The following is a 16416-nucleotide window of genomic DNA, read 5'->3' as shown; positions in this document are numbered from 1 at the left end:
ATTTCTATTTTTTTTTTTTTTTTTGTACAGAATTACACACACACACACAAAAAAATCTATAATAACAAATATATATATATATATATATATATATATATATATATATATATATATATATATATATATATATATACATAGGAATACTTTAAGAGTGTATAACGGTGGTAGCCGCCCCCAAAGTAAAATAACCATTTTAAATGGGGGGAAAAAAAAACCTTCGGGCACCAGACAGGATTCAACCTGTCAAAAATTATCTTTACCCAGGATAGCAGAAAAATAACCACCTTTTACACAACAAATAATAATAATCCCAGACTAAAGGTCATCAGGATATTTATTTCTTTCATATGTTCAAAATCATAACACAGAAAAACAAAATGGACAAAAAAAATAATAAAACAAAATAAGAAATGACCACACGTTCCCACTAGCGGTCTCTCTCCGGAATCCGTGCCCGTGCCAGAAACCGACCGCGTCACGCACGTTTGCAGGTATTGAAGGCACCAATGAGTATCGCGGGTCACCAGACATCAAGATAGGTGGATAAGCAGTTTTTTTTCTTGTCTTCAGCACTGCCCATGGAAGTTGGTCTGGAAGTGCAATGCTTCAGTCATGCACCAGACATCATACCCATGAAACAGCAGATTGACACACAGCCGTCTTTCCACCATAAACTATCACTCATACGGGCTACCCTCATGTGCAAACATACGGATGACGCTTCTGATTCAGGTATGACACGCTCCCTTTAAATACAATTCCCTTCGACTGTGAATTGACACACTCCACCCAGAAATCACGCTAAAATGAAAGTGAAAGTAACCAATGTTATAGAACAGATTATTTTGTTTGCCACACTCTCCCCCCCCCCAGTAGAAAACAACCTATGGTTGTTTAGGAGAGAGAAAATCCTAGAAAATCTTCGTCATCTGAGGATTCTTGAAATATATCCAGGAGTTTTTTCTTTTCTTGTATCTCCAGTTCTGCCGCTGTTGGATAACACATTTTTATGTTGCAAACATGTGCTGTACGTACGTCTTCTCCAGTGTCTTCCAGGGCTATTTGATAGTTCAACGGACCCAGCTGCTTGATAATGCGGTAAGGACCTCTCCATTTTTGGGCTAGTTTTGCGCTAAATTTACGCTGTGCATTAGACTGGGGAAAGTCACGCAACCATACTCGATCCTTGCTTTTGAATGTTACATCTCTCCTATTTTTGTTATAGTTCCTCAATTGTCTCATTTTGGCTCTCTTGCTGTTTTCTTTCGCTTGAGTTTGCAGATGATGAAGATGATGAACTACATCATAAGAGGCAGCATCTGGGGTTAGATTAGGGCCAGAGAGTATTTTGTCCATTGGACTTTGGAGTTTCCTACCCAGCTGGAGTTCGGCTGGGGTTATTCCAGTGGTCTCTTGAACGGCTGAATTAAGGGCGAATCTGAATTCTGGTAAGAACTGGTCCCACCTCTGATGGTTGTCGTCCACATAGGCTGCCATCATGCTCTTGAGATTTCGATTAACTCTTTCTGTCATGTTGGTTTGGGGATGATAGGCGGTAGTTAATTTGGGAATAACACTCCAGTTCTCACATAATTCTCTGAAAACAGATGAAACAAACTGAGTGCCTTTGTCTGAGAGAACGAAGTCTGGTACGCCCCAACGTGTCAGGATGTCTTTTCTGAAGATGGAGGCAACATTCTTTGCTGTGGCACTCCGAATAGGGAACAACTCCACCCATCGAGAATAATAATCAACAAAGACCAGCAGGTATTCCTTTTGAGTTGTGCTACGTGGCAACGGACCCATGAGGTCGACTCCTAGCATTTGGTTTGGGCGGCTTGTTGTGATTTGCTGTAGTTTTCCAGCGGGCTTCCTGTTATCACTTTTCAGAGTTTGACATTTAACACAGGTCCTCACATGCTGTTTCACCGCTGACCACATGCCTGGCCAAAATGCTACTTCCTGGAGTCGCTTATAGGTCTTGTAGATTCCTCCATGGCCACAGATGGGAGTGGAGTGATAGTACTGGAGAAGGGTGGATCGGAGACTGCTGGGAATGTAGATTCTGTAATGCAGTTGGTTATTTGTCAGGTATGCTTTGCGATACAATCTGTCCTCAATTATGTCGTACTGGTCGTTCAGACTGGCACAATTATCTGCAACCGCTTGCAATAATTTTGTAACTTCGGGGTCTTTGTGCTGTTTGACCCACAGGACAACATCTGATACAGGCAGGGCTAGGTCTTTTCTGCTGGTGTACAAGTTACATCCTGGGGTAACCGAAGATCTGGATAGAGCATCCGGAGCTACATTTAGCTTCCCTTTTCGGTACTCAATAACAAAATCGAATTTCTGCAATCGCAGGACCCAACGAATGAGGCGGCTGGTGGTTTTCGTGGAGTTCATGACCCATTGCAGTGCAGCATGGTCGGTAACAACTGTAAAAAGCTTGTGCTCCAGGTAATGTTGCCACTTTTCCAGGACCCAGATGACTGCAAGGCATTCCTTCTCCGTTGCAGTATAATTGAGTTCGGCCCCAGTTAATGTTCGACTTGCATAGGCTATAACCTCCTCTCTGCCTACATCCCTCCGTTGTGCTAATATGGCACCCAGGCCGATGTCACTGGCATCGGTGTAAACAATGAATGGCCGCTGAAGATCGGGATGGCCCAGAATGGGAGGTGAGGTGAGACAAGACTTTAGCTGTTCAAAAGCTTGCTGACACTGAATTGACCATTGAAAACTATGTCCCTTCTTTTTTAGTGCGTTGAGGGGTTCAGTAATTTTTGAAAAATTTGGAACGAAACGGTGATACCACCCTGCTAACCCGAGGAACCGCTGAACTTCCTTCAAGTTCGTAGGCACAGGATAGGTATGAATGGCTTCAGTCTTACACGGGTCTGCTGAAATGCCTTTGACACTTTCAACATGTCCTAGGAAGGAGAGTTCTTGAAGACAGAATTTTTTTTAAGTTTATGGTGAGACCAGCAGTTCCTAGTCTATGGAGGACAGTCTGGAGGTCGTGGAAATGCTGAGTTATTGAAGGTGAGTACACAATGATGTCATCGATGTACACAAAGCATATTTTTCTCCTTAGTTCTCCCAGAACTGTCTCCATGAGCCTCTGAAAAGTTGCGGGCGCATTTTTGAGACCAAACGGCATAACATTAAATTGATAGAGACCTGCAGGAGTGATAAAGGCTGTCTTGGTTTTGCTGTTGGGGTCCATGGTCACCTGCCAATATCCACTGTTTAGATCGATTGTAGAGAAGATGGCTGCCCCAGAGAGGGATTCCAGAATTTCTTGGGTACTAAGACCACCGGTGATGCCCAAGCAGAGTGGGATGGTTCAACTATTCCTTGCATCAACATCTCATCAAGTTGCTCCTCCAGGGCAATTTGCTTGAGGGGGGACAAACGGTATGGCCGTTGTTTAATGGGGACTTGGCTGGTGGCATAGATGCTGTGTTGGAGAACCACAGTACGTCCAGTACGGAGAGTACACACCTGAGGGCTTTCGTTCAGGATTTGGAGTAACTGTAGCTTTTCATCAAAGGGTAAATGAGCAGCGTCCACAGCATTTTTTATCAATGTCTTTTCATCAATACCGTCCGGGTGTTGAATTTGCAATGGTGATGATGGAGGGGGCACAGAAGTTAATAAGGAAAGGTTTTGTGTGGCTTCCTTAAATTGACATCTATCTTTTTGGGGACTTACATTTGACACACTTGGATTTCCTGGTTGAAAGGGGTACTCTTTTGAAGGATCCAGCTTGAAGGAATATTTTTGATCAATGACATTGAGTTGCAGCCCACTGAAGAAAATAAAGTCCAACCCCAAGACTACAGCATAGGCTAGAGCTTGGGATGAAAGTACAGCAGTAGGTAAGGTAAATGCTTGGCCATGTAAATTAATGGTGGTATTCAGCCATCCTAACGGAATCTCTGCTTTTCCATTCGCCAGATAAAGAGGACCATGGCACCATGGTTGCAGCTGGTCGGGGGATGTAAGCTGCCTCATGAGATTCTCATGGATGAGTGTCCAGTGTCCACAATGGCTTTACCTGACCAGGCATCGATACAAAGGGGAACAACTAGTTGTTGAGGTACCGCTACACGTTCATTAGAGCTTGTAAGTGAGGAGGAGGTTTTCTTGGTTGCTGATTGTGACTTATGACTTCTTGTTGCAGCAACAGAGTTGTTGGACGGATGACCACCTGACTTGGGGTGATGAGGTTGTTTGCCGCTGGTGGAATACTGTGGACCAGACGTCTGAGGTGACTGGGGAGAGGTATAATGTGGACATTTTCCTGGTGGATGCTGTCCTCTACATCTCCAGCACTGAACTGGGATTTTCTCAGTAGGTTGGTTTGAGTAGGGTCTTTGTGATGTGGCTTGATGCTTAGGGCCCATTCGACCACAATCATAACGAAGCTGTTGCTCATAATCTCTTTCCAGTTGATGTCCTAATTTTACCAGCTCTTCCACAGTATTTACTCTGCTACGCAATTGACTGGCAAGGTATGGCTTAATATTCTTAAGTATCATCTTCACAATCTCACCCTCTGTAAAATCTGCCTTCCATCTTTTACAGAGAGCTCTGTAAGAAAACGCGAAGCCTCTAATGGATTCTGTGTCTCTTTGAATCCTAGTACGGACACGTTCAGCCAGTTCATCCTCATAATCCTCCGAAAGGAAAGCAGATAAAAATGCAGTCTCAAACTCATTCCAGGTGGTTATGGTGGACTGTCTGACTTCCCACCAGTCTCGTGCTGTTCCGTACAAGACAGTACGGAAGGTAGCCAGGATGTCTGCATCTGTCAGGGGATGTATAGCCAAAAAATCCTGACATTTGGTTAGGTACAATAGGGGGTCTGCATCATCTGAAGGCCTTCCAAATGTGGGGAAGGTTAATTTAATATGGTCACTTTTAACCACAGATGTTAACGGAGGGGTTGAAGAAGTTGAAGGAGTCACTGGAGCAGAAGGAGATGGCTGGGATGAAATACTGATAGTGCTGGGACCTGGTGGCGTCAAGACGCTTAACTTTTGTTGATCTGCACTTTTTTTAACACTTTGAAATCCTTTCTCCACTTCACTTTTCAACCCTTTGAAACCAGTGAGACATTGATCAGTTTGAGTAACACATTGTTGGAGTTGTGAAGTTATCTTATAATGGCTTGTTTGGAAAGTGTTTTGAACAGCTTTGATGTCCTGCTGAACCTCTACTTGGAGTTGATCAACCATGAATCGTAGTTCAGAAACCAAGGTAGATTCCACCTTCTGGAGTTCTTCCGTGATCATTAACTTCATTGCTTTAGTCAGGTTATCTGCTTCAGTCTCCTCCTGTTGCTTAGTGGTAGTAAACAGGGTTAAAACTTGATTTTTGTTATCCTCCACTTTTGCAGCAAGATCAGCAATCTGGCTCTGGTGCTGAGAAGAGGTATCTTTCACTTCCTGGGTAAGTTCATTCACTCTTGTTTCTTGTCTTGCCATTAAGTCAAACAAGGTATCCCAGTTCCCTTGTACCCGAGCAGTGATTCTTGTATTTGCCTTCCAGGAGTTGGTAGAATGTTGGGCAGTTCATGTTGTGCCACTGATGAATGAGTTCCACCTTCAGAAGAGGTGCAAAGTTGCATGTTATCCCCTTGTGTTGCCCAGGTGAGAGTTTGTACTGGAGTGCTCCCAGCCAGAGCAGGAGAGGACATGTGCACATGGGTTCCAGGATGAACAGGGCTGAGTGGGGTATGGTAGAACACCGGAGCACATGGAGGTGGTTCCAGAGGCATCCCCGGTTGCAGTGCAGGCGGCCATACTGGAGTTGAGATGTCTGGTGGAGGCTCAATTTCCACACAAGTAGATTGGGAGGGAGGGGTATGTGCCATGATTGCTGTGATTGAGTGCAAGAATGTTGAGTGTGAAAACCAATAAATATCAGTAAATGAGATGTGTTTCAGTTTGTTTGTCCCTGAAATATTTATACTAAACAACAAAATACAACATTTCACAACTGTTCAATCAGTATTATCCCACAAACACCAAGTAAATCAAAAACAATAAGTATTCAAAGGAAGTCGCTTTCACTATTTTCCACTATTCAAACAATTATCAATTACTGTGACTCCTTAGAGAGAACACCTCTAATTGTTCATTTAGCGTTCACAGTATACACACAAAATAAAACAATTTTCAAGATTAATTCAGACAATTTCATTGTTTCACTAATTTTCAAAAAAAAAAAAAAAAAAAAAAAAAAAAAAAAAAAAAAATATATATATATATATATATATATATATATATATATATATATATATATATATATATATATATATATATATATATATATATAAAGTTTTCAAATCACAATGTTTCAGAGGTGTGTTTTTTTTTTTCCTCAAAAGTGTTCAATAGTTCACAGGGATTGTCAAAAGCTCAAGTTTCAAGTGTTCAAGCAGGTTTCAATTCATGTCCCTGTTCGGGCGCCACTCTATAATGGTTGTAGCCGCCCCCAAAGTAAAATAACCATTTTAAATGGGGGGAAAAAAAAACCTTCTGGCGCCAGACAGGATTAAATCTGTCAAAAATTATCTTTACCCAGGATAGCAGAAAAATAGCCACCTGTTACACAACAAATAATAATAATCCCAGACTAAAGGTCATCAGGATATTTATTTCTTTCATATATTCAAAATCATAACACAGAAAAACAAAATGGACAAAAAAATAATAAAACAAAATAAGAAATGACCACACGTTCCCACTAGCGGTCTCTCTCCGGAATCCGTGCCCGTGCCAGAAACCGACCGCGTCACGCACGTTTGCAGGTATTGAAGGCACCAATGAGTATCGCGGGTCACCAGACATCAAGATAGGTGGATAAGCAGTTTTTTTCTTGTCTTCAGCACTGCCCATGGAAGTTGGTCTGGAAGTGCAATGCTTCAGTCACGCACCAGACATCATACCCATGAAACAGCAGATTGACACACAGCCGTCTTTCCACCATAAACTATCACTCATACGGGCTACCCTCATGTGCAAACATACGGATGACGCTTCTGATTCAGGTATGACACGCTCCCTTTAAATACAATTCCCTTCGACTGTGAATTGACACACTCCACCCAGAAATCACGCTAAAATGAAAGTGAAAGTAACCAATGTTATAGAACAGATTATTTTGTGTGCCACAAGTGTACATGCTTGCAAAATTCTTTTTGTTTCTTTGAGGATAGATTCAATATAATATTTAACCGTAGACATTAAAAGTAAACATACTGTAAACACAACACATCTACATCATTAGCTCAACCATGAACCAGCTCTCGAAACACACAAGATGACTTCTAAATAAATAAATAAACATTTAGTTTCAACAATTTTCTAATCAGCAATAGTGTTATGTCTATACAGGAGTTTCAAATGATTCCTAGCGGGTAATTTTTTTTTTTTTTTAGCTAAATTACTACACGTACCAAAGTCTTTAGTCTACTACTGTGTGAGAACCCATACAGTGAACTCATTGTCATGTTCAAGAAACCGATTTTGAAATGATTCAAGCTTTGTGACATGGTGCATTATCCTGCTGGAAGTAGCCATCAGAGGATGGGTACATGGTGGTCATAAAGGGATGGACATGGTCAGAAACAATGCTCAGGTAGGCTGTGGCATTTAAACAATGCCCAATTGGCACGGAGGGGCCTAAGAAAACAACCCCCACACCATTACACCACCAGCAGCCTGCACAGTGGTAACAAGGCATGATGAGACTCATTAGACCAGGCAACATTTTTCCAGTATTCAACTGTCCAATTTTGGTGAGCTCGTGCAAATTGTAGCCTCTTTTTCCTATTTGTAGTGGAGATGAGTTGTACCCGCTGGGGTCTTCTGCTTCACAGTCATTTCACCTTTGTCTAATTCTTGAGAAGTATCAACTACTACATTTCTAAAATCTTAAAAAAAAAATTAAAATAGCTGTCTTATTTATAAATCTATTAATGGAATCGCCCCACCAACCCTGAGTGATTTTATTATAAAGAGAAATAGCGAGATGAAGACTAGATCATTTACCCGGGGTGATTGTGAAGTACTATTTAGAAAATCTTCGTTTGCACAAAATGTCCTCTTTATTAAAGGCTGCATAAATTGGAATAGTATACCAACCATAATAAGAGAGAGCCCCACTTTTGTTTCATTTAAGAAACATCTTAAAAGATGGCTGAATAATAATCAAAAATGTAATCATTAAGTATGCAGGTCAAATTTGATAGGTAGTTTTATTTGTATATTTATAATAAACACTTTGGGATCTATATGTACAGGCATTTATGCATTTTGAAATTGATATTATAATAAGTAAAATAAGATTTAGGAACTTTTATTGTTGATTTAGCTATATATGTATATTTGTTGATATGTATATTGTCTTGTTTGTTTTTTTTGGTTTGTATTTGTTTATGTTTGGGACTACGGATGGAAATTAGCATTGCGCTAAATCTGGCGTATTTACGTTCAACTTTGATTGTACGTTCATGAATATGCACTGTCCCATTTAAATAAATAAATTGAAATTATGTTGTAGCCTGAAAATCCCAGTAATTGAGCAGATTGTGAAATACTCAGACCGACTCGTCTGGCACCAACAACCATGCCTCGCTCAAAATTGCTTTAAATCACCTTTCTTTCCCATTCTGACATTGTTTGGAGTTCAGGAGATTGTCTTGACCAGATCCACACTCCTAAATGCATTGAAGCAACTGCCATGTGATTGGTTGATTAGATAATTGCATTAATGAGAAATTGAACATGTGTTCCTAATAATCCTTTAGGTGAGTGTACTTTTGGACAGGGGAACTTTGTGGGATGCCGTTGATTTGATGCGTGTTTAGTACACAGCAGTTTTGGTGCCGTGTGGATCGCACTACAGGTATGTTTTAACCGTTAAGGAACATATGATTGCTAGTAGCCGGGCTGGCCAAATTCATATTTTGTTATATTTTTATATTTACGGTGCGGGCCAACATGCAAAGGGACGTTACAGTGGGCTCTGGGATCATCTAAACCTCTATGTGGATGTTCCTTGTGCTGTCTGCATTGTTTTTGCTGCCGATTTCCACATCATCAGATTTGTCAGCGTGATTATATCCTGTTTTCAGGATCTAAAGTGAGACGGGATTGTATGAGTTTGTCTGCTCTGTTGAACTGACGAGCATCATTAACTCTGTTACTCTCTTGATTCGACGAGCCAAACTGATGTGGTGAACTCTTTTAAAATTGTTTTAGATCGTCTGGGTTTCTGTTTAATGTTGTGGATATGATTGGTTTACTACGTGTGTTTTTGTTACGTTTTGTTTCTCTTACTTTCAGAATTGGGGCAGCTAGTTCCAGAAGATTAGCGTCTCTTCCCGATTGCGGTGGTGGGTTTGTTTCGCTCGAGTGCTGTGCTCACAGTGACGTGTGGCGTGATTGTGCACGTATGATTACTGCATCACTTCTGCCAAGGCGCCCCATTCTGAAGTGAGTGTTTGTGTGTAGACTCTTTTGATATATTGGTGTTGTCGTGTTAAAATTAAATATTTTTCTCATTAAGGAGAAAGTAGTTTTTGCTTTTGTTTTACACTCAACCCATGTCTGATACCTGACTCTGATATAATGAACCTCTGAGCCTTGCTCTTGTTAAGGGCATATCCCCAGAAAGAGGCCCCGGGGTGGCGTAGTCGGGGGCGCTAATACATTTTTAGTGTACCTCTAGTCATAAGCCGCCACATTTATTAGGAAGGATGCAGAACTTTAATTCATAATTTGTAAGATTATTGGCGGAACAGAAAATGTCACAGCAACTTTTCCGCATGATTGCCCCATGTATTTCAGTTGGCACCAAGGCAACGTTTTCCCCCACGGGCTAAATTCACATCACGTGACGGCATTCCCGGTGAAGCCGTTCCCAGGCTTCATTGCACAGTGAATGCTTTTGGACTCTCACAACGTGTTTTGTTGGGTTTTTGCAAAGTTGGTGACTCCAAATGTCAACTCTATTGTCTCTCAATCCGTCACAAACAGTGTATGAGGATAATGGAAGCAATCAAAAACAACAAAAGAGCAATGATGTACAAGTGCTATAACAAGTCTCAGATAGCTTACATGTAACAAAGGCTTTTAAATATAATAAAGAAAAAAGAAAACAGACAGGAAAAAATACATTATATTTATATCTATATTACAGAATATAGATTTTAAAATGTCTTAAAATAATAGACTCAAGCTAGAAACATTTTTTGAAGTCACGAAAAACCAAAGAACCAAAGTACTGTTCACTCACCCCTCTGATTGAAGATTAAAGAAATTGACAAAATCATTAGAGCTGACAATTTTGCCTTCAAAAAGTTACAATGGGTGTGACCCCCAATTTGACCCCGGGTGAAAGCAAAGGCCTTTAAGAATTATATCACAACACGGAGATAGTAATCAAGCCAGCCGATAAGGGTAATGCTATGGTTATTTTAGACCGAGCACAAAACCTTGGGGAAGGACCAGTGCTTAATTTGTAAATTGCGAGGTACCGGAACAAAGCGGGGCAATGGATCCGGCACGCGATTACAGAAGAGAGAGGTAACGGAGCACTCACGCAATCAGATTGGTGGACCAGTTTAAGTGATTAAGAGCGTGCATCAGTTGCTTTTACAGGGTCTGTAAGGTCATGAATAACATGAAAATGCCATGTGATTTTAAAACAACAATTTCCAGCCCTAAAAACTTTTCTGAGAGGGGCTATGTGTCGCATGGTTTTAATAAATCTTGAATCTTTCAAGTTTAGAATGAGGGAAATTCCTGCATTTATTCAACATAGCTTGTAGGTTTGAATAATAAAATAAATCCACACAAAGTCTAAGATTAAATCAGTCATTTGAATCCATGACCTCTCTCAGAGCACGCTTCTCATCAGCACATAAGTGACCTGCACGCTGCGATACAAGACTCACTCATATTTCAGGACAGCTAACAGAACTGTCACTTGATTAATCGGGTCATTGTTGCATTGTCACAAAAATGTATAATAATTTGAACACCTTTTTAAGAATTTTAAGCCATTTGGTACTCAGGCGCTCTAAAGGCTGTATTATGTGCCCTCACAGTCACATCCAAAGCTTGTGCGTATAAAGCTGACTCGCCAGTATTAAATAAGAGTTATTTTCCGTAGTGTGTTGAGTTTATGCAACCAAATACACACAGTATGATTTCTGATGGGTGTTGACAAATAAAAGAGTTTCATAGCACACTCTACTAAAATACAGGGGGAAAGGAAAGAATAGGGGAAACAAATCAATAATTAAACAACACTGCGTCGTCAATGTTGGTGTTGTATCAGCTACCAAAATCAGTTTAAACTCATGTATTTGTCCATGTTTTGTGTCAACCTGGTCTCACAGGATTCCGTGAAATGTCCACGGGCCCTTAACTCATAATCCATGATGCCATCACGGAATTGCCCCAAATTCCGTCACGCGGCCACGGACATAACTCCAATGCAAATCAATGACACTGACCTTCTGAGTTTGTTTCAGTTAGCCTAACCAAAGTCCCGTGATGGCACCACGGACCTCAACAACCTGACCTCACTCACTGGATGGTGTAATGTTGCTGGCTTGATCGGAACCTTAAAAGCTTTATGTCGACTGTGTTGCAATGGCATGCAATTAACTTGACATTTTGTCTTGTCCTGTCATCATAGAATCCAGTTTGATGGCGTTTTAAACACATATTTAGGTGAGGATATGAGTGAGGTCAGGTTGTTGAGGTCCGTGGTGCCATCACAGGACTTTGGTTAGGCTAACTGAAACAATTTTTAATTTTTATGATGACAGGACAATGCAATAACTACAATATCTGTCAGGTTAACATCATTAGAAACAAATATGTCAAATGTTGCGTTTCTAAATGAGAAAGCACATCCGTTGAGCGAGTTCTGTCCTCCGTCATTGAAACGGGTATCCGTGTGTGGACCACGGAAGGTCAGTGTCATTGAGTTATATCCGTGGCCGCGTCACAGAATTTGGGGCAATTCCATGGTGGCTTCATGGATTATGAGTTAAGGGCCCGTGGACATTTCACGGAATCCTGTGAGACCAGGTTGTACAAGATCCAGTTCTCAAAAGTCACGGGAACCATTGTTCTGTATGTGTTTTATTGCCCAATTCAAGTGATTTTAACATTTTTAGTTTTACACTAACCACGCATAATATTTTTATTTCTCAAAAATACAATAATGTACATACATACATTTCACAAATTATTATAGCCCAGTTTGTGTTGATTACAGTGAGATTAGACTTTACCCATTTAGATATTTATAAGAATCTGACGAAAGCACAGATGTCAGGGCATGACAAAACTTCTCCAGGCCCCAAAAATACCCTTAGACTCCAGAGAACCCCACCATCAAACCCCATTAGTGACCATTTAAGGGCACCTTCATTTCCATAAATGGTTTGAGTGACCTGTTTTTCCATTCTTTCCTCAATACTTATGAAGTACACATCGCACTCAGAAATAGTAAGTGTCAGTATGGCAGTATTTGATTTCAATTTAACCTCAAAAAACAGATAAAAGTCATGCTACGAGAACCCTGGACTTGTGTTATAGTTCACAATGCATCAAAAATAGAAATTTTTACAGTTTTTCCATGATTTCATCTATGCATCACTATTTCAAAGTAAAGCTCAGAACGCACTCTCTGACTCTGAGTACTCTTCTTGCATATTAATAAATGACAGTTGCTCTGTATAATATTTAAAAGATCAGTCACCAAATATCAAAACTACAGTCTTTAAGCTTTCCAATTATATATATTTTGTCAAGATTACTTTAGGTTCTGACTAAGATATTACTGTTTAAACATGTAATCGCAAGTGTCCCACCGATGGGCCAGTGACAGTTAACAGGACGATCAAATCTTTTTTTTTTAATATTGACCAAATATTTAATTCAAATATCCACTTAATCTTTACATTTTGGCCACCATTTTAGGATAGAAATGCTAGCCTTTATAATTCCTTCAACAAAAACATGGACATCACAACCCTTACAAATCTAATCCTTGGTTTAGGGGCACCATCCCAGTTGCTCAAAAAAAAAAGAATAAAACATTTAATGTGTATGTTAACATATACGTATATGTAAATAAGCAAGTAAACATGAACATATAAACATAATTCAAAAAAATTTGTTTTACAGTGTAGACAGACAGGCGAAGCGTCATTCCCGCATCTGCGCTTGCTCTCACCTCATGTCTACAGCTGTCTGCAACTTATGATAACTTTTTGGCGCCAAGATGAGAAAAAGAAAAAAGCCCAGATGAGGCCCGTGCATCACTTTAAGGTACTTTTATAATCCTGTTAAACTTTGGATTTTGACATGTTCTTGTAAGAATGGTTACTACAAAATAACTGTTGCTTCAATCCTCCAATGGCTTCAAATAATAATTTACGAAGTATTCAGATAATATTTTTTGTGGTAATAAAACAGACCTAAGCGAACAATCTTTTAAAATGCCATAAAATGCTTGATATAAAAACAACAAGGCAATAATGATTGGTTAATTAATAATAATTGAATAACATTGTTAAAATACATAATGCAATACAGAATAAACAATGAATGTACATTGCATGTGTGGCAGACTGGGTAAGTTCCCTCCCCTGTGTTTAGAACGACAGCCTATCAGAACATGGTGCTGCTGATAACACTGTACGTGTTGGGCTGTGTGCTTCGGCCTGACATCACATCCTAGAATTACCAGCTTTCTGTAAGCGTGTTTGTGTGGTTTCTTTATACTGTTTGTGTATTGTTTTGTTTGGTTGTGCCATTGTATGATTTGTCTTGTTTATTGTATGGTTTCTTTATTGATTTGTTTCTTGCTGTGTTTGATTTTGCTTATTTTGTAGTTTATTTTTATAAACTCTCTGCTTTTGTATTTTTTTTCCTTAAGTGACAATTGACTTTCATCTGAGTCTTGTTTATTATTGGTTATTTAGGAATGCCAAATGTCTCCAATCAGGCTTGTTTTCTCTAGTGTTAGGCTTCTGAGCAGGGAGGCTAGTTCTAGTACCTGGTGGTGGCGTTTGGAGCAGAACGTGTGGATGTGTGTGTTTGTGTGTGTGTGTGTGCGTGCATGCGTGAGTGTGAGTGTGTGTGTGTGTGTGTGTGTGTGCGTGCGCGCACTCTTGTTTTTGTGTCATATCAGGACACAACTCTGTATAATGACATGGGTATGACACAGGTATTACAAGGAGAGGGTGACTTATGAGGGCATAACCCATGTCCCCATTTTTCAAAACACTTATAAATCATACAGAATTAGTTTAATTGAGAAAGTAAAAATGCACAAAGTTGGGAAGTTAAATGGTCAGTAGTAAGTGTTTAATTCTTGATAAACATCATGGAATGTGTCACGGTGGAAATTGAGATTTAAAAATCAAAAAAATGCCATAATAAGCTGTGTGTATCGAAAACCAGGGTCTTGTTTTGAAAAGTTTCAGGAAATAAAGATTGATTTGTATGAGGATATAAGTAGTAAAATGGTCTTTGTCTGTGGGGATTTTAATATTGATCTGCTCAATCCTCAAAAACAAAACACTTTTACAGAATTGATTCATACCATACAGTTTATGCTTGTATCCATCTATAACAAGACCAACTCAAATAAAAAAATCCAGTGCAACTCTGATTGACAACATATTCACTAATGGTCTAGAAAGTGAAATAATAAGTGGAGTTTGAATTACTGATATATCTCACCATCTACCAGTTTTTACAGTAATAAAAAAAGTGTTTAAATCAGTAAAAATAAAAACAAAGAAATCATAGTAAAAAGGTTAAAATTCACAGTTTCCCAAGATCCTGGAGACGATATTCCATAAAAGATTATCAGTTATGTAGATAAGCAAAATATTCTTTGTGAACAGCAGTATGGTTTTATACATGATAGGACCACTACCTTAGCATTAATGGACCTTGTAGAAAAAATATAAAATGCTATAGCCAATACACAATATGCTGTCGGTGTGTTCCTAGATCTAACCAAAGCATTTGATACAGTAAATCATGAATTGTTACTTCAAAAACTGTACAAATATGGGATTAGAGGAGTGGCCTTTTCTTGGCTCCAGATTTATCTAAAGAATAGATCACAGTATGTCCACAACAATGGCAATGATTCCCAGCTGCTGACAATTACCTGCGGGTTGCAACAGGGGTCAGTGTTGGGTCCGTTTTTGTTTCTTATGTATATAAACGATCTTTGTTTAGTTTCAAAAATATCAAACCTTATTTTATTTGCTGATGACACCAGTAAGCTTAGTTTTGGTGAAATTTTAGAAGCATTGATAGATTATCATTGTTAAAGAAGTGGTTTGATTCTAATAAGTCAGCCCTCAATTTAAATAAATGTAGTTTCATAACAAGGTTCGGGAGGAGCACGTCAGATACTTAGCCTAATTAACACAGGTGGAGCCACTTAATATAATCAACCTCAGGGTATAAATACAGCTAAATTAGCCTACCTGTCTCCATTGATGGTTTGTCAGCATCCCGGTTCGCTCTGTCTGTCATCTTATCACAGACCCAATTTTTCTTCCACCAAGGAGATCCGTACCGGGGATTTTTCAGATCTGCTACTTTTGCTGATAACCATGATCATTAAACACGGCCGCTGAGCACCATCAACGTTGTCGCGACAGCTGCTCTTTTCGCCAAGCCACACGTCTTGGCCAATAGACCATGCAAAGCTCAAGCTTGCCTCGCTTAACACCACGATTGATCCGATCAAGACCGGGCTCTCCTCGAGTGCTGGGATCATCACTTCAGTTCTTACCCACCGCGGCTCAGACTGTTGCAGCGGCTTTTTTCCGACCAAGACGCAGTTTGAGGCTGCCTCCTCTAGCGGCGTAATCAATACATTTTCAGGTGAAGACGCTAAATACAGGTTCGCAGCTAGAAAGTATTGTGGCAGCTGCGTGGAGTTCCGATCACATACGTATACGGAAATTTCAGATCCGATTTGAGCCTCGGATGCATTCAAATATTTGATCTCTACGACTAGACCGTATTCGAACGCCCAACCGGATGTGATGTTTTCTAATCAAATCTATTGGTGCAAGGTAGAACTGCAAATAACGATTATTTTTTCTGTAAACTAATCTAACAATTATTTTTATTACAATAAATTATTAATCTAATGTTCTTTTTTTAATTGGTCGTTGAATCCTTTGGAGAACTTTACAAAAATATATATACAACTTCTAATATAATATTTCAACCTTTATTCACTTTCAACCAATGTGGTTGAAGTTTTTACAGTATAAAATAATAAAGAGGCAAAGAAAATGATTTTACTATGGTAAATATGATTATTTTTTTTTATTAA

This window comes from Carassius auratus, chromosome 41, assembly GCF_003368295.1.
Source record: "Carassius auratus strain Wakin chromosome 41, ASM336829v1, whole genome shotgun sequence".
In the NCBI taxonomy this organism is placed as follows: Eukaryota; Metazoa; Chordata; class Actinopteri; order Cypriniformes; family Cyprinidae; genus Carassius; species Carassius auratus.
This window is presented reverse-complemented; position numbering follows the sequence as displayed.